The 27,045-nt window shown below is 51.6% G+C and overlaps 11 non-coding genes across 11 annotated transcripts; all 11 read left to right on the top strand.

Annotated features, from left to right (window-relative positions):
• Positions 1-1,095: 1,095 nt before the first annotated feature.
• TRNAD-GUC (transfer RNA aspartic acid (anticodon GUC)) lies at positions 1,096-1,167 on the top strand. Its single transcript has one exon. It is a non-coding gene; the product is annotated as a tRNA-Asp (tRNA).
• Positions 1,168-4,010: 2,843 nt separating this feature from the next.
• On the top strand, positions 4,011-4,082 carry TRNAD-GUC (transfer RNA aspartic acid (anticodon GUC)). Its single transcript has one exon. It is a non-coding gene; the product is annotated as a tRNA-Asp (tRNA).
• A 2,839-nt stretch (positions 4,083-6,921) lies between these two features.
• On the top strand, positions 6,922-6,993 carry TRNAD-GUC (transfer RNA aspartic acid (anticodon GUC)). Its single transcript has one exon. It is a non-coding gene; the product is annotated as a tRNA-Asp (tRNA).
• A 1,397-nt stretch (positions 6,994-8,390) lies between these two features.
• Positions 8,391-8,462, top strand: TRNAD-GUC (transfer RNA aspartic acid (anticodon GUC)). The gene has a single exon. It is a non-coding gene; the product is annotated as a tRNA-Asp (tRNA).
• Positions 8,463-9,859: 1,397 nt separating this feature from the next.
• TRNAD-GUC (transfer RNA aspartic acid (anticodon GUC)) lies at positions 9,860-9,931 on the top strand. Its single transcript has one exon. It is a non-coding gene; the product is annotated as a tRNA-Asp (tRNA).
• Positions 9,932-14,245: 4,314 nt separating this feature from the next.
• On the top strand, positions 14,246-14,317 carry TRNAD-GUC (transfer RNA aspartic acid (anticodon GUC)). Its single transcript has one exon. It is a non-coding gene; the product is annotated as a tRNA-Asp (tRNA).
• A 2,839-nt stretch (positions 14,318-17,156) lies between these two features.
• Positions 17,157-17,228, top strand: TRNAD-GUC (transfer RNA aspartic acid (anticodon GUC)). The gene has a single exon. It is a non-coding gene; the product is annotated as a tRNA-Asp (tRNA).
• Positions 17,229-18,625: 1,397 nt separating this feature from the next.
• Positions 18,626-18,697, top strand: TRNAD-GUC (transfer RNA aspartic acid (anticodon GUC)). Its single transcript has one exon. It is a non-coding gene; the product is annotated as a tRNA-Asp (tRNA).
• A 1,397-nt stretch (positions 18,698-20,094) lies between these two features.
• TRNAD-GUC (transfer RNA aspartic acid (anticodon GUC)) lies at positions 20,095-20,166 on the top strand. Its single transcript has one exon. It is a non-coding gene; the product is annotated as a tRNA-Asp (tRNA).
• A 4,314-nt stretch (positions 20,167-24,480) lies between these two features.
• On the top strand, positions 24,481-24,552 carry TRNAD-GUC (transfer RNA aspartic acid (anticodon GUC)). Its single transcript has one exon. It is a non-coding gene; the product is annotated as a tRNA-Asp (tRNA).
• Positions 24,553-25,949: 1,397 nt separating this feature from the next.
• Positions 25,950-26,021, top strand: TRNAD-GUC (transfer RNA aspartic acid (anticodon GUC)). Its single transcript has one exon. It is a non-coding gene; the product is annotated as a tRNA-Asp (tRNA).
• Positions 26,022-27,045: the final 1,024 nt, after the last annotated feature.

The following is a 27,045-nucleotide window of genomic DNA, read 5'->3' as shown; positions in this document are numbered from 1 at the left end:
TCCCTAATTATAACTCTCACTCTTTCCCTGCATCTAACCCTAGCTCTAATCCCATCATTAACCTCGGTCCGGGCACACGCGTGAACCCCTACTCTCATCTCAGCCTCTCCTGGTGATACATCACACCTGGGATCGTTTGCTCCCTGTGGGCTGTGGGAAATTTGCTACCAGCACGCCCTGGAAGTGGGGCTCATTCCGCTGCAACGGGAGGTCTTCCCAGGACGCGTCACAGCTCAACGCAAGAGCTCCTGGGTTTCGAAGGCTCTTGCAGCAAGCCTTCACAAAGCAGCAGGGAGCGCCGTTCCAGATGGGAAACTTGAGACTGGATGTCCAGAAAAGCAAGACGTCAGAAGCGAAACCTTTTTCCTGCAGGGTGTGGCATACCATCCGCTTGCTCATTGCGACAGAGGTGGCACTAATGAAGGAAGAGGTCAACGTTACGTTCTTCTTTAAAATGCAAGGCCAGGAAAAGTGGCAGCGGTGGGATTTGAACCCACGCCTCCGAAGAGACTGGAGCCTTAATCCAGCGCCTTAGACCGCTCGGCCACGCTACCTCCCTGCTAGTCGCCGAAAGCGGAACTTGACCCGTTGCCCGGCCCGCTTTAGTGCTTTGCCTTTTCTCCTTGGAAAGTCTGGAGACAGGCAGTGGAAGGGCAGGCAAACTGTCAGGTGCGCAGAGGAGGGGAGACCATGAGGCAAGGTGGGAGATGGGGGCAAGAAGTGAGAAAAAAACTAATCGCAAGCTAGGGCAGGATTCGGAAAGTGAAGCCGAAAAGGGGCTTAGCATGCAGCCCAGGGGTTTCTTTGACTGTCCTAAGCCCACAGGGACTTTGCCGTCCTCAGCTCATGAGACTTGAGATGGGTAGCTTGATTTGCTGAGGAAATGCGGGATGACAGATTCAACTCTGGAGTCAAACATAGCCCGGAACTATCGCCTTAAACTGAGTTTTAAGCCTGGTGCCGATAAAAAGAAAGAAATTAGCCTTAGATCGGGCAAGCCGTTTGACGGGGGAAAATGAGACCCCCCTAGGCCAGCTAGGTGGTCGCTGGATGCTGTGCAGACATCAGCAGCTGTTCATTTCATGCCCTCACGTCTCCTCGTTAGTATAGTGGTCAGTATCCCCGCCTGTCACGCGGGAGACCGGGGTTCAATTCCCCGACGGGGAGGTTAAACCGTTTCTGGATTTTTTTTAGTTCTTGACAAATATTCTTGAAGATTAGGCTGAGTCAAGTAGGGAATGGGTGCCAAGAACTGACTCTTTAAGAAAAAAGCACCGGCAACGCTAGTCATCGTACAATATTTGTGCACAATTGCTTACATTAGGCGGCCGGTCCACTTTATTGAGTCCCCCTCAGCACCATTTAGTGCTCCTGTTGTCTGCGAAGTCCAAATTGTAACCCTGAATCAGTTCCTCTTCTGACCCTTTGTATCATGTTACATGACGAGTAATGATCACCTGTTAGCTTTATCCCTAATTATAACTCTCACTCTTTCCCTGCATCTAACCCTAGCTCTAATCCCATCATTAACCTCGGTCCGGGCACACGCGTGAACCCCTACTCTCATCTCAGCCTCTCCTGGTGATACATCACACCTGGGATCGTTTGCTCCCTGTGGGCTGTGGGAAATTTGCTACCAGCACGCCCTGGAAGTGGGGCTCATTCCGCTGCAACGGGAGGTCTTCCCAGGACGCGTCACAGCTCAACGCAAGAGCTCCTGGGTTTCGAAGGCTCTTGCAGCAGGCCTTCACAAAGCAGCAGGGAGCGCCGTTCCAGATGGGAAACTTGAGACTGGATGTCCAGAAAAGCAAGACGTCAGAAGCGAAACCTTTTTCCTGCAGGGTGTGGCATACCATCCGCTTGCTCATTGCGACAGAGGTGGCACTAATGAAGGAAGAGGTCAACGTTACGTTCTTCTTTAAAATGCAAGGCCATGAAAAGTGGCAGCGGTGGGATTTGAACCCACGCCTCCGAAGAGACTGGAGCCTTCATCCAGCGCCTTAGACCGCTCGGCCACGCTACCTCCCTGCTAGTCGCCGAAAGCGGAACTTGACCCGTTGCCCGGCCCGCTTTAGTGCTTTGCCTTTTCTCCTTGGAAAGTCTGGAGACAGGCAGTGGAAGGGCAGGCAAACTGTCAGGTGCGCAGAGGAGGGGAGACCATGAGGCAAGGTGGGAGATGGGGGCAAGAAGTGAGAAAAAAACTAATCGCAAGCTAGGGCAGGATTCGGAAAGTGAAGCCGAAAAGGGGCTTAGCATGCAGCCCAGGGGTTTCTTTGACTGTCCTAAGCCCACAGGGACTTTGCCGTCCTCAGCTCATGAGACTTGAGATGGGTAGCTTGATTTGCTGAGGAAATGCGGGATGACAGATTCAACTCTGGAGTCAAACATAGCCCGGAACTATCGCCTTAAACTGAGTTTTAAGCCTGGTGCCGATAAAAAGAAAGAAATTAGCCTTAGATCGGGCAAGCCGTTTGACGGGGGAAAATGAGACCCCCTAGGCCAGCTAGGTGGTCGCTGGATGCTGTGCAGACATCAGCAGCTGTTCATTTCATGCCCTCACGTCTCCTCGTTAGTATAGTGGTCAGTATCCCCGCCTGTCACCCCGACGGGGAGGTTAAACCTTTTCTGGATTTTTTTTAGTTCTTGACAAATATTCTTGAAGATTAGGCTGAGTCAAGTAGGGAATGGGTGCCAAGAACTGACTCTTTAAGAAAAAAGCACCGGCAACGCTAGTCATCGTACAATATTTGTGCACAATTGCTTACATTAGGCGGCCGGTCCACTTTATTGAGTCCCCCTCAGCACCATTTAGTGCTCCTGTTGTCTGCGAAGTCCAAATTGTAACCCTGAATCAGTTCCTCTTCTGACCCTTTGTATCATGTTACATGACGAGTAATGATCACCTGTTAGCTTTATCCCTAATTATAACTCACACTCTTTCCCTGCATCTAACCCTAGCTCTAATCCCATCATTAACCTCGGTCCGGGCACACGCGTGAACCCCTACTCTCATCTCAGCCTCTCCTGGTGATACATCACACCTGGGATCGTTTGCTCCCTGTGGGCTGTGGGAAATTTGCTACCAGCACGCCCTGGAAGTGGGGCTCATTCCGCTGCAACGGGAGGTCTTCCCAGGACGCGTCACAGCTCAACGCAAGAGCTCCTGGGTTTCGAAGGCTCTTGCAGCAAGCCTTCACAAAGCAGCAGGGAGCGCCGTTCCAGATGGGAAACTTGAGACTGGATGTCCAGAAAAGCAAGACGTCAGAAGCGAAACCTTTTTCCTGCAGGGTGTGGCATACCATCCGCTTGCTCATTGCGACAGAGGTGGCACTAATGAAGGAAGAGGTCAACGTTACGTTCTTCTTTAAAATGCAAGGCCAGGAAAAGTGGCAGCGGTGGGATTTGAACCCACGCCTCCGAAGAGACTGGAGCCTTAATCCAGCGCCTTAGACCGCTCGGCCACGCTACCTCCCTGCTAGTCGCCGAAAGCGGAACTTGACCCGTTGCCCGGCCCGCTTTAGTGCTTTGCCTTTTCTCCTTGGAAAGTCTGGAGACAGGCAGTGGAAGGGCAGGCAAACTGTCAGGTGCGCAGAGGAGGGGAGACCATGAGGCAAGGTGGGAGATGGGGGCAAGAAGTGAGAAAAAAACTAATCGCAAGCTAGGGCAGGATTCGGAAAGTGAAGCCGAAAAGGGGCTTAGCATGCAGCCCAGGGGTTTCTTTGACTGTCCTAAGCCCACAGGGACTTTGCCGTCCTCAGCTCATGAGACTTGAGATGGGTAGCTTGATTTGCTGAGGAAATGCGGGATGACAGATTCAACTCTGGAGTCAAACATAGCCCGGAACTATCGCCTTAAACTGAGTTTTAAGCCTGGTGCCGATAAAAAGAAAGAAATTAGCCTTAGATCGGGCAAGCCGTTTGACGGGGGAAAATGAGACCCCCCTAGGCCAGCTAGGTGGTCGCTGGATGCTGTGCAGACATCAGCAGCTGTTCATTTCATGCCCTCACGTCTCCTCGTTAGTATAGTGGTCAGTATCCCCGCCTGTCACGCGGGAGACCGGGGTTCAATTCCCCGACGGGGAGGTTAAACCGTTTCTGGATTTTTTTTAGTTCTTGACAAATATTCTTGAAGATTAGGCTGAGTCAAGTAGGGAATGGGTGCCAAGAACTGACTCTTTAAGAAAAAAGCACCGGCAACGCTAGTCATCGTACAATATTTGTGCACAATTGCTTACATTAGGCGGCCGGTCCACTTTATTGAGTCCCCCTCAGCACCATTTAGTGCTCCTGTTGTCTGCGAAGTCCAAATTGTAACCCTGAATCAGTTCCTCTTCTGACCCTTTGTATCATGTTACATGACGAGTAATGATCACCTGTTAGCTTTATCCCTAATTATAACTCTCACTCTTTCCCTGCATCTAACCCTAGCTCTAATCCCATCATTAACCTCGGTCCGGGCACACGCGTGAACCCCTACTCTCATCTCAGCCTCTCCTGGTGATACATCACACCTGGGATCGTTTGCTCCCTGTGGGCTGTGGGAAATTTGCTACCAGCACGCCCTGGAAGTGGGGCTCATTCCGCTGCAACGGGAGGTCTTCCCAGGACGCGTCACAGCTCAACGCAAGAGCTCCTGGGTTTCGAAGGCTCTTGCAGCAAGCCTTCACAAAGCAGCAGGGAGCGCCGTTCCAGATGGGAAACTTGAGACTGGATGTCCAGAAAAGCAAGACGTCAGAAGCGAAACCTTTTTCCTGCAGGGTGTGGCATACCATCCGCTTGCTCATTGCGACAGAGGTGGCACTAATGAAGGAAGAGGTCAACGTTACGTTCTTCTTTAAAATGCAAGGCCAGGAAAAGTGGCAGCGGTGGGATTTGAACCCACGCCTCCGAAGAGACTGGAGCCTTAATCCAGCGCCTTAGACCGCTCGGCCACGCTACCTCCCTGCTAGTCGCCGAAAGCGGAACTTGACCCGTTGCCCGGCCCGCTTTAGTGCTTTGCCTTTTCTCCTTGGAAAGTCTGGAGACAGGCAGTGGAAGGGCAGGCAAACTGTCAGGTGCGCAGAGGAGGGGAGACCATGAGGCAAGGTGGGAGATGGGGGCAAGAAGTGAGAAAAAAACTAATCGCAAGCTAGGGCAGGATTCGGAAAGTGAAGCCGAAAAGGGGCTTAGCATGCAGCCCAGGGGTTTCTTTGACTGTCCTAAGCCCACAGGGACTTTGCCGTCCTCAGCTCATGAGACTTGAGATGGGTAGCTTGATTTGCTGAGGAAATGCGGGATGACAGATTCAACTCTGGAGTCAAACATAGCCCGGAACTATCGCCTTAAACTGAGTTTTAAGCCTGGTGCCGATAAAAAGAAAGAAATTAGCCTTAGATCGGGCAAGCCGTTTGACGGGGGAAAATGAGACCCCCCTAGGCCAGCTAGGTGGTCGCTGGATGCTGTGCAGACATCAGCAGCTGTTCATTTCATGCCCTCACGTCTCCTCGTTAGTATAGTGGTCAGTATCCCCAATTCCCCGACGGGGAGGTTAAACCGTTTCTGGATTTTTTTTAGTTCTTGACAAATATTCTTGAAGATTAGGCTGAGTCAAGTAGGGAATGGGTGCCAAGAACTGACTCTTTAAGAAAAAAGCACCGGCAACGCTAGTCATCGTACAATATTTGTGCACAATTGCTTACATTAGGCGGCCGGTCCACTTTATTGAGTCCCCCTGAGCACCATTTAGTGCTCCTGTTGTCTGCGAAGTCCAAATTGTAACCCTGAATCAGTTCCTCTTCTGACCCTTTGTATCATGTTACATGACGAGTAATGATCACCTGTTAGCTTTATCCCTAATTATAACTCTCACTCTTTCCCTGCATCTAACCCTAGCTCTAATCCCATCATTAACCTCGGTCCGGGCACACGCGTGAACCCCTACTCTCATCTCAGCCTCTCCTGGTGATACATCACACCTGGGATCGTTTGCTCCCTGTGGGCTGTGGGAAATTTGCTACCAGCACGCCCTGGAAGTGGGGCTCATTCCGCTGCAACGGGAGGTCTTCCCAGGACGCGTCACAGCTCAACGCAAGAGCTCCTGGGTTTCGAAGGCTCTTGCAGCAGGCCTTCACAAAGCAGCAGGGAGCGCCGTTCCAGATGGGAAACTTGAGACTGGATGTCCAGAAAAGCAAGACGTCAGAAGCGAAACCTTTTTCCTGCAGGGTGTGGCATACCATCCGCTTGCTCATTGCGACAGAGGTGGCACTAATGAAGGAAGAGGTCAACGTTACGTTCTTCTTTAAAATGCAAGGCCATGAAAAGTGGCAGCGGTGGGATTTGAACCCACGCCTCCGAAGAGACTGGAGCCTTCATCCAGCGCCTTAGACCGCTCGGCCACGCTACCTCCCTGCTAGTCGCCGAAAGCGGAACTTGACCCGTTGCCCGGCCCGCTTTAGTGCTTTGCCTTTTCTCCTTGGAAAGTCTGGAGACAGGCAGTGGAAGGGCAGGCAAACTGTCAGGTGCGCAGAGGAGGGGAGACCATGAGGCAAGGTGGGAGATGGGGGCAAGAAGTGAGAAAAAAACTAATCGCAAGCTAGGGCAGGATTCGGAAAGTGAAGCCGAAAAGGGGCTTAGCATGCAGCCCAGGGGTTTCTTTGACTGTCCTAAGCCCACAGGGACTTTGCCGTCCTCAGCTCATGAGACTTGAGATGGGTAGCTTGATTTGCTGAGGAAATGCGGGATGACAGATTCAACTCTGGAGTCAAACATAGCCCGGAACTATCGCCTTAAACTGAGTTTTAAGCCTGGTGCCGATAAAAAGAAAGAAATTAGCCTTAGATCGGGCAAGCCGTTTGACGGGGGAAAATGAGACCCCCTAGGCCAGCTAGGTGGTCGCTGGATGCTGTGCAGACATCAGCAGCTGTTCATTTCATGCCCTCACGTCTCCTCGTTAGTATAGTGGTCAGTATCCCCGCCTGTCACGCGGGAGACCGGGGTTCAATTCCCCGACGGGGAGGTTAAACCTTTTCTGGATTTTTTTTAGTTCTTGACAAATATTCTTGAAGATTAGGCTGAGTCAAGTAGGGAATGGGTGCCAAGAACTGACTCTTTAAGAAAAAAGCACCGGCAACGCTAGTCATCGTACAATATTTGTGCACAATTGCTTACATTAGGCGGCCGGTCCACTTTATTGAGTCCCCCTCAGCACCATTTAGTGCTCCTGTTGTCTGCGAAGTCCAAATTGTAACCCTGAATCAGTTCCTCTTCTGACCCTTTGTATCATGTTACATGACGAGTAATGATCACCTGTTAGCTTTATCCCTAATTATAACTCTCACTCTTTCCCTGCATCTAACCCTAGCTCTAATCCCATCATTAACCTCGGTCCGGGCACACGCGTGAACCCCTACTCTCATCTCAGCCTCTCCTGGTGATACATCACACCTGGGATCGTTTGCTCCCTGTGGGCTGTGGGAAATTTGCTACCAGCACGCCCTGGAAGTGGGGCTCATTCCGCTGCAACGGGAGGTCTTCCCAGGACGCGTCACAGCTCAACGCAAGAGCTCCTGGGTTTCGAAGGCTCTTGCAGCAAGCCTTCACAAAGCAGCAGGGAGCGCCGTTCCAGATGGGAAACTTGAGACTGGATGTCCAGAAAAGCAAGACGTCAGAAGCGAAACCTTTTTCCTGCAGGGTGTGGCATACCATCCGCTTGCTCATTGCGACAGAGGTGGCACTAATGAAGGAAGAGGTCAACGTTACGTTCTTCTTTAAAATGCAAGGCCAGGAAAAGTGGCAGCGGTGGGATTTGAACCCACGCCTCCGAAGAGACTGGAGCCTTAATCCAGCGCCTTAGACCGCTCGGCCACGCTACCTCCCTGCTAGTCGCCGAAAGCGGAACTTGACCCGTTGCCCGGCCCGCTTTAGTGCTTTGCCTTTTCTCCTTGGAAAGTCTGGAGACAGGCAGTGGAAGGGCAGGCAAACTGTCAGGTGCGCAGAGGAGGGGAGACCATGAGGCAAGGTGGGAGATGGGGGCAAGAAGTGAGAAAAAAACTAATCGCAAGCTAGGGCAGGATTCGGAAAGTGAAGCCGAAAAGGGGCTTAGCATGCAGCCCAGGGGTTTCTTTGACTGTCCTAAGCCCACAGGGACTTTGCCGTCCTCAGCTCATGAGACTTGAGATGGGTAGCTTGATTTGCTGAGGAAATGCGGGATGACAGATTCAACTCTGGAGTCAAACATAGCCCGGAACTATCGCCTTAAACTGAGTTTTAAGCCTGGTGCCGATAAAAAGAAAGAAATTAGCCTTAGATCGGGCAAGCCGTTTGACGGGGGAAAATGAGACCCCCCTAGGCCAGCTAGGTGGTCGCTGGATGCTGTGCAGACATCAGCAGCTGTTCATTTCATGCCCTCACGTCTCCTCGTTAGTATAGTGGTCAGTATCCCCGCCTGTCACGCGGGAGACCGGGGTTCAATTCCCCGACGGGGAGGTTAAACCGTTTCTGGATTTTTTTTAGTTCTTGACAAATATTCTTGAAGATTAGGCTGAGTCAAGTAGGGAATGGGTGCCAAGAACTGACTCTTTAAGAAAAAAGCACCGGCAACGCTAGTCATCGTACAATATTTGTGCACAATTGCTTACATTAGGCGGCCGGTCCACTTTATTGAGTCCCCCTCAGCACCATTTAGTGCTCCTGTTGTCTGCGAAGTCCAAATTGTAACCCTGAATCAGTTCCTCTTCTGACCCTTTGTATCATGTTACATGACGAGTAATGATCACCTGTTAGCTTTATCCCTAATTATAACTCTCACTCTTTCCCTGCATCTAACCCTAGCTCTAATCCCATCATTAACCTCGGTCCGGGCACACGCGTGAACCCCTACTCTCATCTCAGCCTCTCCTGGTGATACATCACACCTGGGATCGTTTGCTCCCTGTGGGCTGTGGGAAATTTGCTACCAGCACGCCCTGGAAGTGGGGCTCATTCCGCTGCAACGGGAGGTCTTCCCAGGACGCGTCACAGCTCAACGCAAGAGCTCCTGGGTTTCGAAGGCTCTTGCAGCAAGCCTTCACAAAGCAGCAGGGAGCGCCGTTCCAGATGGGAAACTTGAGACTGGATGTCCAGAAAAGCAAGACGTCAGAAGCGAAACCTTTTTCCTGCAGGGTGTGGCATACCATCCGCTTGCTCATTGCGACAGAGGTGGCACTAATGAAGGAAGAGGTCAACGTTACGTTCTTCTTTAAAATGCAAGGCCAGGAAAAGTGGCAGCGGTGGGATTTGAACCCACGCCTCCGAAGAGACTGGAGCCTTAATCCAGCGCCTTAGACCGCTCGGCCACGCTACCTCCCTGCTAGTCGCCGAAAGCGGAACTTGACCCGTTGCCCGGCCCGCTTTAGTGCTTTGCCTTTTCTCCTTGGAAAGTCTGGAGACAGGCAGTGGAAGGGCAGGCAAACTGTCAGGTGCGCAGAGGAGGGGAGACCATGAGGCAAGGTGGGAGATGGGGGCAAGAAGTGAGAAAAAAACTAATCGCAAGCTAGGGCAGGATTCGGAAAGTGAAGCCGAAAAGGGGCTTAGCATGCAGCCCAGGGGTTTCTTTGACTGTCCTAAGCCCACAGGGACTTTGCCGTCCTCAGCTCATGAGACTTGAGATGGGTAGCTTGATTTGCTGAGGAAATGCGGGATGACAGATTCAACTCTGGAGTCAAACATAGCCCGGAACTATCGCCTTAAACTGAGTTTTAAGCCTGGTGCCGATAAAAAGAAAGAAATTAGCCTTAGATCGGGCAAGCCGTTTGACGGGGGAAAATGAGACCCCCCTAGGCCAGCTAGGTGGTCGCTGGATGCTGTGCAGACATCAGCAGCTGTTCATTTCATGCCCTCACGTCTCCTCGTTAGTATAGTGGTCAGTATCCCCGCCTGTCACGCGGGAGACCGGGGTTCAATTCCCCGACGGGGAGGTTAAACCGTTTCTGGATTTTTTTTAGTTCTTGACAAATATTCTTGAAGATTAGGCTGAGTCAAGTAGGGAATGGGTGCCAAGAACTGACTCTTTAAGAAAAAAGCACCGGCAACGCTAGTCATCGTACAATATTTGTGCACAATTGCTTACATTAGGCGGCCGGTCCACTTTATTGAGTCCCCCTGAGCACCATTTAGTGCTCCTGTTGTCTGCGAAGTCCAAATTGTAACCCTGAATCAGTTCCTCTTCTGACCCTTTGTATCATGTTACATGACGAGTAATGATCACCTGTTAGCTTTATCCCTAATTATAACTCTCACTCTTTCCCTGCATCTAACCCTAGCTCTAATCCCATCATTAACCTCGGTCCGGGCACACGCGTGAACCCCTACTCTCATCTCAGCCTCTCCTGGTGATACATCACACCTGGGATCGTTTGCTCCCTGTGGGCTGTGGGAAATTTGCTACCAGCACGCCCTGGAAGTGGGGCTCATTCCGCTGCAACGGGAGGTCTTCCCAGGACGCGTCACAGCTCAACGCAAGAGCTCCTGGGTTTCGAAGGCTCTTGCAGCAAGCCTTCACAAAGCAGCAGGGAGCGCCGTTCCAGATGGGAAACTTGAGACTGGATGTCCAGAAAAGCAAGACGTCAGAAGCGAAACCTTTTTCCTGCAGGGTGTGGCATACCATCCGCTTGCTCATTGCGACAGAGGTGGCACTAATGAAGGAAGAGGTCAACGTTACGTTCTTCTTTAAAATGCAAGGCCAGGAAAAGTGGCAGCGGTGGGATTTGAACCCACGCCTCCGAAGAGACTGGAGCCTTAATCCAGCGCCTTAGACCGCTCGGCCACGCTACCTCCCTGCTAGTCGCCGAAAGCGGAACTTGACCCGTTGCCCGGCCCGCTTTAGTGCTTTGCCTTTTCTCCTTGGAAAGTCTGGAGACAGGCAGTGGAAGGGCAGGCAAACTGTCAGGTGCGCAGAGGAGGGGAGACCATGAGGCAAGGTGGGAGATGGGGGCAAGAAGTGAGAAAAAAACTAATCGCAAGCTAGGGCAGGATTCGGAAAGTGAAGCCGAAAAGGGGCTTAGCATGCAGCCCAGGGGTTTCTTTGACTGTCCTAAGCCCACAGGGACTTTGCCGTCCTCAGCTCATGAGACTTGAGATGGGTAGCTTGATTTGCTGAGGAAATGCGGGATGACAGATTCAACTCTGGAGTCAAACATAGCCCGGAACTATCGCCTTAAACTGAGTTTTAAGCCTGGTGCCGATAAAAAGAAAGAAATTAGCCTTAGATCGGGCAAGCCGTTTGACGGGGGAAAATGAGACCCCCCTAGGCCAGCTAGGTGGTCGCTGGATGCTGTGCAGACATCAGCAGCTGTTCATTTCATGCCCTCACGTCTCCTCGTTAGTATAGTGGTCAGTATCCCCGCCTGTCACGCGGGAGACCGTCCCCGACGGGGAGGTTAAACCGTTTCTGGATTTTTTTTAGTTCTTGACAAATATTCTTGAAGATTAGGCTGAGTCAAGTAGGGAATGGGTGCCAAGAACTGACTCTTTAAGAAAAAAGCACCGGCAACGCTAGTCATCGTACAATATTTGTGCACAATTGCTTACATTAGGCGGCCGGTCCACTTTATTGAGTCCCCCTCAGCACCATTTAGTGCTCCTGTTGTCTGCGAAGTCCAAATTGTAACCCTGAATCAGTTCCTCTTCTGACCCTTTGTATCATGTTACATGACGAGTAATGATCACCTGTTAGCTTTATCCCTAATTATAACTCTCACTCTTTCCCTGCATCTAACCCTAGCTCTAATCCCATCATTAACCTCGGTCCGGGCACACGCGTGAACCCCTACTCTCATCTCAGCCTCTCCTGGTGATACATCACACCTGGGATCGTTTGCTCCCTGTGGGCTGTGGGAAATTTGCTACCAGCACGCCCTGGAAGTGGGGCTCATTCCGCTGCAACGGGAGGTCTTCCCAGGACGCGTCACAGCTCAACGCAAGAGCTCCTGGGTTTCGAAGGCTCTTGCAGCAAGCCTTCACAAAGCAGCAGGGAGCGCCGTTCCAGATGGGAAACTTGAGACTGGATGTCCAGAAAAGCAAGACGTCAGAAGCGAAACCTTTTTCCTGCAGGGTGTGGCATACCATCCGCTTGCTCATTGCGACAGAGGTGGCACTAATGAAGGAAGAGGTCAACGTTACGTTCTTCTTTAAAATGCAAGGCCAGGAAAAGTGGCAGCGGTGGGATTTGAACCCACGCCTCCGAAGAGACTGGAGCCTTAATCCAGCGCCTTAGACCGCTCGGCCACGCTACCTCCCTGCTAGTCGCCGAAAGCGGAACTTGACCCGTTGCCCGGCCCGCGTTAGTGCTTTGCCTTTTCTCCTTGGAAAGTCTGGAGACAGGCAGTGGAAGGGCAGGCAAACTGTCAGGTGCGCAGAGGAGGGGAGACCATGAGGCAAGGTGGGAGATGGGGGCAAGAAGTGAGAAAAAAACTAATCGCAAGCTAGGGCAGGATTCGGAAAGTGAAGCCGAAAAGGGGCTTAGCATGCAGCCCAGGGGTTTCTTTGACTGTCCTAAGCCCACAGGGACTTTGCCGTCCTCAGCTCATGAGACTTGAGATGGGTAGCTTGATTTGCTGAGGAAATGCGGGATGACAGATTCAACTCTGGAGTCAAACATAGCCCGGAACTATCGCCTTAAACTGAGTTTTAAGCCTGGTGCCGATAAAAAGAAAGAAATTAGCCTTAGATCGGGCAAGCCGTTTGACGGGGGAAAATGAGACCCCCTAGGCCAGCTAGGTGGTCGCTGGATGCTGTGCAGACATCAGCAGCTGTTCATTTCATGCCCTCACGTCTCCTCGTTAGTATAGTGGTCAGTATCCCCGCCAGACCGGGGTTCAATTCCCCGACGGGGAGGTTAAACCTTTTCTGGATTTTTTTTAGTTCTTGACAAATATTCTTGAAGATTAGGCTGAGTCAAGTAGGGAATGGGTGCCAAGAACTGACTCTTTAAGAAAAAAGCACCGGCAACGCTAGTCATCGTACAATATTTGTGCACAATTGCTTACATTAGGCGGCCGGTCCACTTTATTGAGTCCCCCTCAGCACCATTTAGTGCTCCTGTTGTCTGCGAAGTCCAAATTGTAACCCTGAATCAGTTCCTCTTCTGACCCTTTGTATCATGTTACATGACGAGTAATGATCACCTGTTAGCTTTATCCCTAATTATAACTCTCACTCTTTCCCTGCATCTAACCCTAGCTCTAATCCCATCATTAACCTCGGTCCGGGCACACGCGTGAACCCCTACTCTCATCTCAGCCTCTCCTGGTGATACATCACACCTGGGATCGTTTGCTCCCTGTGGGCTGTGGGAAATTTGCTACCAGCACGCCCTGGAAGTGGGGCTCATTCCGCTGCAACGGGAGGTCTTCCCAGGACGCGTCACAGCTCAACGCAAGAGCTCCTGGGTTTCGAAGGCTCTTGCAGCAAGCCTTCACAAAGCAGCAGGGAGCGCCGTTCCAGATGGGAAACTTGAGACTGGATGTCCAGAAAAGCAAGACGTCAGAAGCGAAACCTTTTTCCTGCAGGGTGTGGCATACCATCCGCTTGCTCATTGCGACAGAGGTGGCACTAATGAAGGAAGAGGTCAACGTTACGTTCTTCTTTAAAATGCAAGGCCAGGAAAAGTGGCAGCGGTGGGATTTGAACCCACGCCTCCGAAGAGACTGGAGCCTTAATCCAGCGCCTTAGACCGCTCGGCCACGCTACCTCCCTGCTAGTCGCCGAAAGCGGAACTTGACCCGTTGCCCGGCCCGCTTTAGTGCTTTGCCTTTTCTCCTTGGAAAGTCTGGAGACAGGCAGTGGAAGGGCAGGCAAACTGTCAGGTGCGCAGAGGAGGGGAGACCATGAGGCAAGGTGGGAGATGGGGGCAAGAAGTGAGAAAAAAACTAATCGCAAGCTAGGGCAGGATTCGGAAAGTGAAGCCGAAAAGGGGCTTAGCATGCAGCCCAGGGGTTTCTTTGACTGTCCTAAGCCCACAGGGACTTTGCCGTCCTCAGCTCATGAGACTTGAGATGGGTAGCTTGATTTGCTGAGGAAATGCGGGATGACAGATTCAACTCTGGAGTCAAACATAGCCCGGAACTATCGCCTTAAACTGAGTTTTAAGCCTGGTGCCGATAAAAAGAAAGAAATTAGCCTTAGATCGGGCAAGCCGTTTGACGGGGGAAAATGAGACCCCCCTAGGCCAGCTAGGTGGTCGCTGGATGCTGTGCAGACATCAGCAGCTGTTCATTTCATGCCCTCACGTCTCCTCGTTAGTATAGTGGTCAGTATCCCCGCCTGTCACGCGGGAGACCGGGGTTCAATTCCCCGACGGGGAGGTTAAACCGTTTCTGGATTTTTTTTAGTTCTTGACAAATATTCTTGAAGATTAGGCTGAGTCAAGTAGGGAATGGGTGCCAAGAACTGACTCTTTAAGAAAAAAGCACCGGCAACGCTAGTCATCGTACAATATTTGTGCACAATTGCTTACATTAGGCGGCCGGTCCACTTTATTGAGTCCCCCTCAGCACCATTTAGTGCTCCTGTTGTCTGCGAAGTCCAAATTGTAACCCTGAATCAGTTCCTCTTCTGACCCTTTGTATCATGTTACATGACGAGTAATGATCACCTGTTAGCTTTATCCCTAATTATAACTCTCACTCTTTCCCTGCATCTAACCCTAGCTCTAATCCCATCATTAACCTCGGTCCGGGCACACGCGTGAACCCCTACTCTCATCTCAGCCTCTCCTGGTGATACATCACACCTGGGATCGTTTGCTCCCTGTGGGCTGTGGGAAATTTGCTACCAGCACGCCCTGGAAGTGGGGCTCATTCCGCTGCAACGGGAGGTCTTCCCAGGACGCGTCACAGCTCAACGCAAGAGCTCCTGGGTTTCGAAGGCTCTTGCAGCAAGCCTTCACAAAGCAGCAGGGAGCGCCGTTCCAGATGGGAAACTTGAGACTGGATGTCCAGAAAAGCAAGACGTCAGAAGCGAAACCTTTTTCCTGCAGGGTGTGGCATACCATCCGCTTGCTCATTGCGACAGAGGTGGCACTAATGAAGGAAGAGGTCAACGTTACGTTCTTCTTTAAAATGCAAGGCCAGGAAAAGTGGCAGCGGTGGGATTTGAACCCACGCCTCCGAAGAGACTGGAGCCTTAATCCAGCGCCTTAGACCGCTCGGCCACGCTACCTCCCTGCTAGTCGCCGAAAGCGGAACTTGACCCGTTGCCCGGCCCGCTTTAGTGCTTTGCCTTTTCTCCTTGGAAAGTCTGGAGACAGGCAGTGGAAGGGCAGGCAAACTGTCAGGTGCGCAGAGGAGGGGAGACCATGAGGCAAGGTGGGAGATGGGGGCAAGAAGTGAGAAAAAAACTAATCGCAAGCTAGGGCAGGATTCGGAAAGTGAAGCCGAAAAGGGGCTTAGCATGCAGCCCAGGGGTTTCTTTGACTGTCCTAAGCCCACAGGGACTTTGCCGTCCTCAGCTCATGAGACTTGAGATGGGTAGCTTGATTTGCTGAGGAAATGCGGGATGACAGATTCAACTCTGGAGTCAAACATAGCCCGGAACTATCGCCTTAAACTGAGTTTTAAGCCTGGTGCCGATAAAAAGAAAGAAATTAGCCTTAGATCGGGCAAGCCGTTTGACGGGGGAAAATGAGACCCCCCTAGGCCAGCTAGGTGGTCGCTGGATGCTGTGCAGACATCAGCAGCTGTTCATTTCATGCCCTCACGTCTCCTCGTTAGTATAGTGGTCAGTATCCCCAATTCCCCGACGGGGAGGTTAAACCGTTTCTGGATTTTTTTTAGTTCTTGACAAATATTCTTGAAGATTAGGCTGAGTCAAGTAGGGAATGGGTGCCAAGAACTGACTCTTTAAGAAAAAAGCACCGGCAACGCTAGTCATCGTACAATATTTGTGCACAATTGCTTACATTAGGCGGCCGGTCCACTTTATTGAGTCCCCCTGAGCACCATTTAGTGCTCCTGTTGTCTGCGAAGTCCAAATTGTAACCCTGAATCAGTTCCTCTTCTGACCCTTTGTATCATGTTACATGACGAGTAATGATCACCTGTTAGCTTTATCCCTAATTATAACTCTCACTCTTTCCCTGCATCTAACCCTAGCTCTAATCCCATCATTAACCTCGGTCCGGGCACACGCGTGAACCCCTACTCTCATCTCAGCCTCTCCTGGTGATACATCACACCTGGGATCGTTTGCTCCCTGTGGGCTGTGGGAAATTTGCTACCAGCACGCCCTGGAAGTGGGGCTCATTCCGCTGCAACGGGAGGTCTTCCCAGGACGCGTCACAGCTCAACGCAAGAGCTCCTGGGTTTCGAAGGCTCTTGCAGCAGGCCTTCACAAAGCAGCAGGGAGCGCCGTTCCAGATGGGAAACTTGAGACTGGATGTCCAGAAAAGCAAGACGTCAGAAGCGAAACCTTTTTCCTGCAGGGTGTGGCATACCATCCGCTTGCTCATTGCGACAGAGGTGGCACTAATGAAGGAAGAGGTCAACGTTACGTTCTTCTTTAAAATGCAAGGCCATGAAAAGTGGCAGCGGTGGGATTTGAACCCACGCCTCCGAAGAGACTGGAGCCTTCATCCAGCGCCTTAGACCGCTCGGCCACGCTACCTCCCTGCTAGTCGCCGAAAGCGGAACTTGACCCGTTGCCCGGCCCGCTTTAGTGCTTTGCCTTTTCTCCTTGGAAAGTCTGGAGACAGGCAGTGGAAGGGCAGGCAAACTGTCAGGTGCGCAGAGGAGGGGAGACCATGAGGCAAGGTGGGAGATGGGGGCAAGAAGTGAGAAAAAAACTAATCGCAAGCTAGGGCAGGATTCGGAAAGTGAAGCCGAAAAGGGGCTTAGCATGCAGCCCAGGGGTTTCTTTGACTGTCCTAAGCCCACAGGGACTTTGCCGTCCTCAGCTCATGAGACTTGAGATGGGTAGCTTGATTTGCTGAGGAAATGCGGGATGACAGATTCAACTCTGGAGTCAAACATAGCCCGGAACTATCGCCTTAAACTGAGTTTTAAGCCTGGTGCCGATAAAAAGAAAGAAATTAGCCTTAGATCGGGCAAGCCGTTTGACGGGGGAAAATGAGACCCCCTAGGCCAGCTAGGTGGTCGCTGGATGCTGTGCAGACATCAGCAGCTGTTCATTTCATGCCCTCACGTCTCCTCGTTAGTATAGTGGTCAGTATCCCCGCCTGTCACGCGGGAGACCGGGGTTCAATTCCCCGACGGGGAGGTTAAACCTTTTCTGGATTTTTTTTAGTTCTTGACAAATATTCTTGAAGATTAGGCTGAGTCAAGTAGGGAATGGGTGCCAAGAACTGACTCTTTAAGAAAAAAGCACCGGCAACGCTAGTCATCGTACAATATTTGTGCACAATTGCTTACATTAGGCGGCCGGTCCACTTTATTGAGTCCCCCTCAGCACCATTTAGTGCTCCTGTTGTCTGCGAAGTCCAAATTGTAACCCTGAATCAGTTCCTCTTCTGACCCTTTGTATCATGTTACATGACGAGTAATGATCACCTGTTAGCTTTATCCCTAATTATAACTCTCACTCTTTCCCTGCATCTAACCCTAGCTCTAATCCCATCATTAACCTCGGTCCGGGCACACGCGTGAACCCCTACTCTCATCTCAGCCTCTCCTGGTGATACATCACACCTGGGATCGTTTGCTCCCTGTGGGCTGTGGGAAATTTGCTACCAGCACGCCCTGGAAGTGGGGCTCATTCCGCTGCAACGGGAGGTCTTCCCAGGACGCGTCACAGCTCAACGCAAGAGCTCCTGGGTTTCGAAGGCTCTTGCAGCAAGCCTTCACAAAGCAGCAGGGAGCGCCGTTCCAGATGGGAAACTTGAGACTGGATGTCCAGAAAAGCAAGACGTCAGAAGCGAAACCTTTTTCCTGCAGGGTGTGGCATACCATCCGCTTGCTCATTGCGACAGAGGTGGCACTAATGAAGGAAGAGGTCAACGTTACGTTCTTCTTTAAAATGCAAGGCCAGGAAAAGTGGCAGCGGTGGGATTTGAACCCACGCCTCCGAAGAGACTGGAGCCTTAATCCAGCGCCTTAGACCGCTCGGCCACGCTACCTCCCTGCTAGTCGCCGAAAGCGGAACTTGACCCGTTGCCCGGCCCGCTTTAGTGCTTTGCCTTTTCTCCTTGGAAAGTCTGGAGACAGGCAGTGGAAGGGCAGGCAAACTGTCAGGTGCGCAGAGGAGGGGAGACCATGAGGCAAGGTGGGAGATGGGGGCAAGAAGTGAGAAAAAAACTAATCGCAAGCTAGGGCAGGATTCGGAAAGTGAAGCCGAAAAGGGGCTTAGCATGCAGCCCAGGGGTTTCTTTGACTGTCCTAAGCCCACAGGGACTTTGCCGTCCTCAGCTCATGAGACTTGAGATGGGTAGCTTGATTTGCTGAGGAAATGCGGGATGACAGATTCAACTCTGGAGTCAAACATAGCCCGGAACTATCGCCTTAAACTGAGTTTTAAGCCTGGTGCCGATAAAAAGAAAGAAATTAGCCTTAGATCGGGCAAGCCGTTTGACGGGGGAAAATGAGACCCCCCTAGGCCAGCTAGGTGGTCGCTGGATGCTGTGCAGACATCAGCAGCTGTTCATTTCATGCCCTCACGTCTCCTCGTTAGTATAGTGGTCAGTATCCCCGCCTGTCACGCGGGAGACCGGGGTTCAATTCCCCGACGGGGAGGTTAAACCGTTTCTGGATTTTTTTTAGTTCTTGACAAATATTCTTGAAGATTAGGCTGAGTCAAGTAGGGAATGGGTGCCAAGAACTGACTCTTTAAGAAAAAAGCACCGGCAACGCTAGTCATCGTACAATATTTGTGCACAATTGCTTACATTAGGCGGCCGGTCCACTTTATTGAGTCCCCCTCAGCACCATTTAGTGCTCCTGTTGTCTGCGAAGTCCAAATTGTAACCCTGAATCAGTTCCTCTTCTGACCCTTTGTATCATGTTACATGACGAGTAATGATCACCTGTTAGCTTTATCCCTAATTATAACTCTCACTCTTTCCCTGCATCTAACCCTAGCTCTAATCCCATCATTAACCTCGGTCCGGGCACACGCGTGAACCCCTACTCTCATCTCAGCCTCTCCTGGTGATACATCACACCTGGGATCGTTTGCTCCCTGTGGGCTGTGGGAAATTTGCTACCAGCACGCCCTGGAAGTGGGGCTCATTCCGCTGCAACGGGAGGTCTTCCCAGGACGCGTCACAGCTCAACGCAAGAGCTCCTGGGTTTCGAAGGCTCTTGCAGCAAGCCTTCACAAAGCAGCAGGGAGCGCCGTTCCAGATGGGAAACTTGAGACTGGATGTCCAGAAAAGCAAGACGTCAGAAGCGAAACCTTTTTCCTGCAGGGTGTGGCATACCATCCGCTTGCTCATTGCGACAGAGGTGGCACTAATGAAGGAAGAGGTCAACGTTACGTTCTTCTTTAAAATGCAAGGCCAGGAAAAGTGGCAGCGGTGGGATTTGAACCCACGCCTCCGAAGAGACTGGAGCCTTAATCCAGCGCCTTAGACCGCTCGGCCACGCTACCTCCCTGCTAGTCGCCGAAAGCGGAACTTGACCCGTTGCCCGGCCCGCTTTAGTGCTTTGCCTTTTCTCCTTGGAAAGTCTGGAGACAGGCAGTGGAAGGGCAGGCAAACTGTCAGGTGCGCAGAGGAGGGGAGACCATGAGGCAAGGTGGGAGATGGGGGCAAGAAGTGAGAAAAAAACTAATCGCAAGCTAGGGCAGGATTCGGAAAGTGAAGCCGAAAAGGGGCTTAGCATGCAGCCCAGGGGTTTCTTTGACTGTCCTAAGCCCACAGGGACTTTGCCGTCCTCAGCTCATGAGACTTGAGATGGGTAGCTTGATTTGCTGAGGAAATGCGGGATGACAGATTCAACTCTGGAGTCAAACATAGCCCGGAACTATCGCCTTAAACTGAGTTTTAAGCCTGGTGCCGATAAAAAGAAAGAAATTAGCCTTAGATCGGGCAAGCCGTTTGACGGGGGAAAATGAGACCCCCCTAGGCCAGCTAGGTGGTCGCTGGATGCTGTGCAGACATCAGCAGCTGTTCATTTCATGCCCTCACGTCTCCTCGTTAGTATAGTGGTCAGTATCCCCGCCTGTCACGCGGGAGACCGGGGTTCAATTCCCCGACGGGGAGGTTAAACCGTTTCTGGATTTTTTTTAGTTCTTGACAAATATTCTTGAAGATTAGGCTGAGTCAAGTAGGGAATGGGTGCCAAGAACTGACTCTTTAAGAAAAAAGCACCGGCAACGCTAGTCATCGTACAATATTTGTGCACAATTGCTTACATTAGGCGGCCGGTCCACTTTATTGAGTCCCCCTGAGCACCATTTAGTGCTCCTGTTGTCTGCGAAGTCCAAATTGTAACCCTGAATCAGTTCCTCTTCTGACCCTTTGTATCATGTTACATGACGAGTAATGATCACCTGTTAGCTTTATCCCTAATTATAACTCTCACTCTTTCCCTGCATCTAACCCTAGCTCTAATCCCATCATTAACCTCGGTCCGGGCACACGCGTGAACCCCTACTCTCATCTCAGCCTCTCCTGGTGATACATCACACCTGGGATCGTTTGCTCCCTGTGGGCTGTGGGAAATTTGCTACCAGCACGCCCTGGAAGTGGGGCTCATTCCGCTGCAACGGGAGGTCTTCCCAGGACGCGTCACAGCTCAACGCAAGAGCTCCTGGGTTTCGAAGGCTCTTGCAGCAAGCCTTCACAAAGCAGCAGGGAGCGCCGTTCCAGATGGGAAACTTGAGACTGGATGTCCAGAAAAGCAAGACGTCAGAAGCGAAACCTTTTTCCTGCAGGGTGTGGCATACCATCCGCTTGCTCATTGCGACAGAGGTGGCACTAATGAAGGAAGAGGTCAACGTTACGTTCTTCTTTAAAATGCAAGGCCAGGAAAAGTGGCAGCGGTGGGATTTGAACCCACGCCTCCGAAGAGACTGGAGCCTTAATCCAGCGCCTTAGACCGCTCGGCCACGCTACCTCCCTGCTAGTCGCCGAAAGCGGAACTTGACCCGTTGCCCGGCCCGCTTTAGTGCTTTGCCTTTTCTCCTTGGAAAGTCTGGAGACAGGCAGTGGAAGGGCAGGCAAACTGTCAGGTGCGCAGAGGAGGGGAGACCATGAGGCAAGGTGGGAGATGGGGGCAAGAAGTGAGAAAAAAACTAATCGCAAGCTAGGGCAGGATTCGGAAAGTGAAGCCGAAAAGGGGCTTAGCATGCAGCCCAGGGGTTTCTTTGACTGTCCTAAGCCCACAGGGACTTTGCCGTCCTCAGCTCATGAGACTTGAGATGGGTAGCTTGATTTGCTGAGGAAATGCGGGATGACAGATTCAACTCTGGAGTCAAACATAGCCCGGAACTATCGCCTTAAACTGAGTTTTAAGCCTGGTGCCGATAAAAAGAAAGAAATTAGCCTTAGATCGGGCAAGCCGTTTGACGGGGGAAAATGAGACCCCCCTAGGCCAGCTAGGTGGTCGCTGGATGCTGTGCAGACATCAGCAGCTGTTCATTTCATGCCCTCACGTCTCCTCGTTAGTATAGTGGTCAGTATCCCCGCCTGTCACGCGGGAGACCGTCCCCGACGGGGAGGTTAAACCGTTTCTGGATTTTTTTTAGTTCTTGACAAATATTCTTGAAGATTAGGCTGAGTCAAGTAGGGAATGGGTGCCAAGAACTGACTCTTTAAGAAAAAAGCACCGGCAACGCTAGTCATCGTACAATATTTGTGCACAATTGCTTACATTAGGCGGCCGGTCCACTTTATTGAGTCCCCCTCAGCACCATTTAGTGCTCCTGTTGTCTGCGAAGTCCAAATTGTAACCCTGAATCAGTTCCTCTTCTGACCCTTTGTATCATGTTACATGACGAGTAATGATCACCTGTTAGCTTTATCCCTAATTATAACTCTCACTCTTTCCCTGCATCTAACCCTAGCTCTAATCCCATCATTAACCTCGGTCCGGGCACACGCGTGAACCCCTACTCTCATCTCAGCCTCTCCTGGTGATACATCACACCTGGGATCGTTTGCTCCCTGTGGGCTGTGGGAAATTTGCTACCAGCACGCCCTGGAAGTGGGGCTCATTCCGCTGCAACGGGAGGTCTTCCCAGGACGCGTCACAGCTCAACGCAAGAGCTCCTGGGTTTCGAAGGCTCTTGCAGCAAGCCTTCACAAAGCAGCAGGGAGCGCCGTTCCAGATGGGAAACTTGAGACTGGATGTCCAGAAAAGCAAGACGTCAGAAGCGAAACCTTTTTCCTGCAGGGTGTGGCATACCATCCGCTTGCTCATTGCGACAGAGGTGGCACTAATGAAGGAAGAGGTCAACGTTACGTTCTTCTTTAAAATGCAAGGCCAGGAAAAGTGGCAGCGGTGGGATTTGAACCCACGCCTCCGAAGAGACTGGAGCCTTAATCCAGCGCCTTAGACCGCTCGGCCACGCTACCTCCCTGCTAGTCGCCGAAAGCGGAACTTGACCCGTTGCCCGGCCCGCTTTAGTGCTTTGCCTTTTCTCCTTGGAAAGTCTGGAGACAGGCAGTGGAAGGGCAGGCAAACTGTCAGGTGCGCAGAGGAGGGGAGACCATGAGGCAAGGTGGGAGATGGGGGCAAGAAGTGAGAAAAAAACTAATCGCAAGCTAGGGCAGGATTCGGAAAGTGAAGCCGAAAAGGGGCTTAGCATGCAGCCCAGGGGTTTCTTTGACTGTCCTAAGCCCACAGGGACTTTGCCGTCCTCAGCTCATGAGACTTGAGATGGGTAGCTTGATTTGCTGAGGAAATGCGGGATGACAGATTCAACTCTGGAGTCAAACATAGCCCGGAACTATCGCCTTAAACTGAGTTTTAAGCCTGGTGCCGATAAAAAGAAAGAAATTAGCCTTAGATCGGGCAAGCCGTTTGACGGGGGAAAATGAGACCCCCTAGGCCAGCTAGGTGGTCGCTGGATGCTGTGCAGACATCAGCAGCTGTTCATTTCATGCCCTCACGTCTCCTCGTTAGTATAGTGGTCAGTATCCCCGCCAGACCGGGGTTCAATTCCCCGACGGGGAGGTTAAACCTTTTCTGGATTTTTTTTAGTTCTTGACAAATATTCTTGAAGATTAGGCTGAGTCAAGTAGGGAATGGGTGCCAAGAACTGACTCTTTAAGAAAAAAGCACCGGCAACGCTAGTCATCGTACAATATTTGTGCACAATTGCTTACATTAGGCGGCCGGTCCACTTTATTGAGTCCCCCTCAGCACCATTTAGTGCTCCTGTTGTCTGCGAAGTCCAAATTGTAACCCTGAATCAGTTCCTCTTCTGACCCTTTGTATCATGTTACATGACGAGTAATGATCACCTGTTAGCTTTATCCCTAATTATAACTCTCACTCTTTCCCTGCATCTAACCCTAGCTCTAATCCCATCATTAACCTCGGTCCGGGCACACGCGTGAACCCCTACTCTCATCTCAGCCTCTCCTGGTGATACATCACACCTGGGATCGTTTGCTCCCTGTGGGCTGTGGGAAATTTGCTACCAGCACGCCCTGGAAGTGGGGCTCATTCCGCTGCAACGGGAGGTCTTCCCAGGACGCGTCACAGCTCAACGCAAGAGCTCCTGGGTTTCGAAGGCTCTTGCAGCAAGCCTTCACAAAGCAGCAGGGAGCGCCGTTCCAGATGGGAAACTTGAGACTGGATGTCCAGAAAAGCAAGACGTCAGAAGCGAAACCTTTTTCCTGCAGGGTGTGGCATACCATCCGCTTGCTCATTGCGACAGAGGTGGCACTAATGAAGGAAGAGGTCAACGTTACGTTCTTCTTTAAAATGCAAGGCCAGGAAAAGTGGCAGCGGTGGGATTTGAACCCACGCCTCCGAAGAGACTGGAGCCTTAATCCAGCGCCTTAGACCGCTCGGCCACGCTACCTCCCTGCTAGTCGCCGAAAGCGGAACTTGACCCGTTGCCCGGCCCGCTTTAGTGCTTTGCCTTTTCTCCTTGGAAAGTCTGGAGACAGGCAGTGGAAGGGCAGGCAAACTGTCAGGTGCGCAGAGGAGGGGAGACCATGAGGCAAGGTGGGAGATGGGGGCAAGAAGTGAGAAAAAAACTAATCGCAAGCTAGGGCAGGATTCGGAAAGTGAAGCCGAAAAGGGGCTTAGCATGCAGCCCAGGGGTTTCTTTGACTGTCCTAAGCCCACAGGGACTTTGCCGTCCTCAGCTCATGAGACTTGAGATGGGTAGCTTGATTTGCTGAGGAAATGCGGGATGACAGATTCAACTCTGGAGTCAAACATAGCCCGGAACTATCGCCTTAAACTGAGTTTTAAGCCTGGTGCCGATAAAAAGAAAGAAATTAGCCTTAGATCGGGCAAGCCGTTTGACGGGGGAAAATGAGACCCCCCTAGGCCAGCTAGGTGGTCGCTGGATGCTGTGCAGACATCAGCAGCTGTTCATTTCATGCCCTCACGTCTCCTCGTTAGTATAGTGGTCAGTATCCCCGCCTGTCACGCGGGAGACCGGGGTTCAATTCCCCGACGGGGAGGTTAAACCGTTTCTGGATTTTTTTTAGTTCTTGACAAATATTCTTGAAGATTAGGCTGAGTCAAGTAGGGAATGGGTGCCAAGAACTGACTCTTTAAGAAAAAAGCACCGGCAACGCTAGTCATCGTACAATATTTGTGCACAATTGCTTACATTAGGCGGCCGGTCCACTTTATTGAGTCCCCCTCAGCACCATTTAGTGCTCCTGTTGTCTGCGAAGTCCAAATTGTAACCCTGAATCAGTTCCTCTTCTGACCCTTTGTATCATGTTACATGACGAGTAATGATCACCTGTTAGCTTTATCCCTAATTATAACTCTCACTCTTTCCCTGCATCTAACCCTAGCTCTAATCCCATCATTAACCTCGGTCCGGGCACACGCGTGAACCCCTACTCTCATCTCAGCCTCTCCTGGTGATACATCACACCTGGGATCGTTTGCTCCCTGTGGGCTGTGGGAAATTTGCTACCAGCACGCCCTGGAAGTGGGGCTCATTCCGCTGCAACGGGAGGTCTTCCCAGGACGCGTCACAGCTCAACGCAAGAGCTCCTGGGTTTCGAAGGCTCTTGCAGCAAGCCTTCACAAAGCAGCAGGGAGCGCCGTTCCAGATGGGAAACTTGAGACTGGATGTCCAGAAAAGCAAGACGTCAGAAGCGAAACCTTTTTCCTGCAGGGTGTGGCATACCATCCGCTTGCTCATTGCGACAGAGGTGGCACTAATGAAGGAAGAGGTCAACGTTACGTTCTTCTTTAAAATGCAAGGCCAGGAAAAGTGGCAGCGGTGGGATTTGAACCCACGCCTCCGAAGAGACTGGAGCCTTAATCCAGCGCCTTAGACCGCTCGGCCACGCTACCTCCCTGCTAGTCGCCGAAAGCGGAACTTGACCCGTTGCCCGGCCCGCTTTAGTGCTTTGCCTTTTCTCCTTGGAAAGTCTGGAGACAGGCAGTGGAAGGGCAGGCAAACTGTCAGGTGCGCAGAGGAGGGGAGACCATGAGGCAAGGTGGGAGATGGGGGCAAGAAGTGAGAAAAAAACTAATCGCAAGCTAGGGCAGGATTCGGAAAGTGAAGCCGAAAAGGGGCTTAGCATGCAGCCCAGGGGTTTCTTTGACTGTCCTAAGCCCACAGGGACTTTGCCGTCCTCAGCTCATGAGACTTGAGATGGGTAGCTTGATTTGCTGAGGAAATGCGGGATGACAGATTCAACTCTGGAGTCAAACATAGCCCGGAACTATCGCCTTAAACTGAGTTTTAAGCCTGGTGCCGATAAAAAGAAAGAAATTAGCCTTAGATCGGGCAAGCCGTTTGACGGGGGAAAATGAGACCCCCCTAGGCCAGCTAGGTGGTCGCTGGATGCTGTGCAGACATCAGCAGCTGTTCATTTCATGCCCTCACGTCTCCTCGTTAGTATAGTGGTCAGTATCCCCGCCTGTCACGCGGGAGACCGGGGTTCAATTCCCCGACGGGGAGGTTAAACCGTTTCTGGATTTTTTTTAGTTCTTGACAAATATTCTTGAAGATTAGGCTGAGTCAAGTAGGGAATGGGTGCCAAGAACTGACTCTTTAAGAAAAAAGCACCGGCAACGCTAGTCATCGTACAATATTTGTGCACAATTGCTTACATTAGGCGGCCGGTCCACTTTATTGAGTCCCCCTGAGCACCATTTAGTGCTCCTGTTGTCTGCGAAGTCCAAATTGTAACCCTGAATCAGTTCCTCTTCTGACCCTTTGTATCATGTTACATGACGAGTAATGATCACCTGTTAGCTTTATCCCTAATTATAACTCTCACTCTTTCCCTGCATCTAACCCTAGCTCTAATCCCATCATTAACCTCGGTCCGGGCACACGCGTGAACCCCTACTCTCATCTCAGCCTCTCCTGGTGATACATCACACCTGGGATCGTTTGCTCCCTGTGGGCTGTGGGAAATTTGCTACCAGCACGCCCTGGAAGTGGGGCTCATTCCGCTGCAACGGGAGGTCTTCCCAGGACGCGTCACAGCTCAACGCAAGAGCTCCTGGGTTTCGAAGGCTCTTGCAGCAAGCCTTCACAAAGCAGCAGGGAGCGCCGTTCCAGATGGGAAACTTGAGACTGGATGTCCAGAAAAGCAAGACGTCAGAAGCGAAACCTTTTTCCTGCAGGGTGTGGCATACCATCCGCTTGCTCATTGCGACAGAGGTGGCACTAATGAAGGAAGAGGTCAACGTTACGTTCTTCTTTAAAATGCAAGGCCAGGAAAAGTGGCAGCGGTGGGATTTGAACCCACGCCTCCGAAGAGACTGGAGCCTTAATCCAGCGCCTTAGACCGCTCGGCCACGCTACCTCCCTGCTAGTCGCCGAAAGCGGAACTTGACCCGTTGCCCGGCCCGCTTTAGTGCTTTGCCTTTTCTCCTTGGAAAGTCTGGAGACAGGCAGTGGAAGGGCAGGCAAACTGTCAGGTGCGCAGAGGAGGGGAGACCATGAGGCAAGGTGGGAGATGGGGGCAAGAAGT

The sequence above is a fragment of the Ambystoma mexicanum genome, unplaced genomic scaffold, assembly GCF_040938575.1.
Source record: "Ambystoma mexicanum isolate Mex_15411 unplaced genomic scaffold, UKY_AmexF1_1 Mex_scaf20, whole genome shotgun sequence".
Classification (NCBI taxonomy): Eukaryota; Metazoa; Chordata; class Amphibia; order Caudata; family Ambystomatidae; genus Ambystoma; species Ambystoma mexicanum.
The sequence above is the reverse complement of the archived record's forward strand: the minus strand, read 5'-3'. Positions and strand labels throughout refer to the sequence as shown.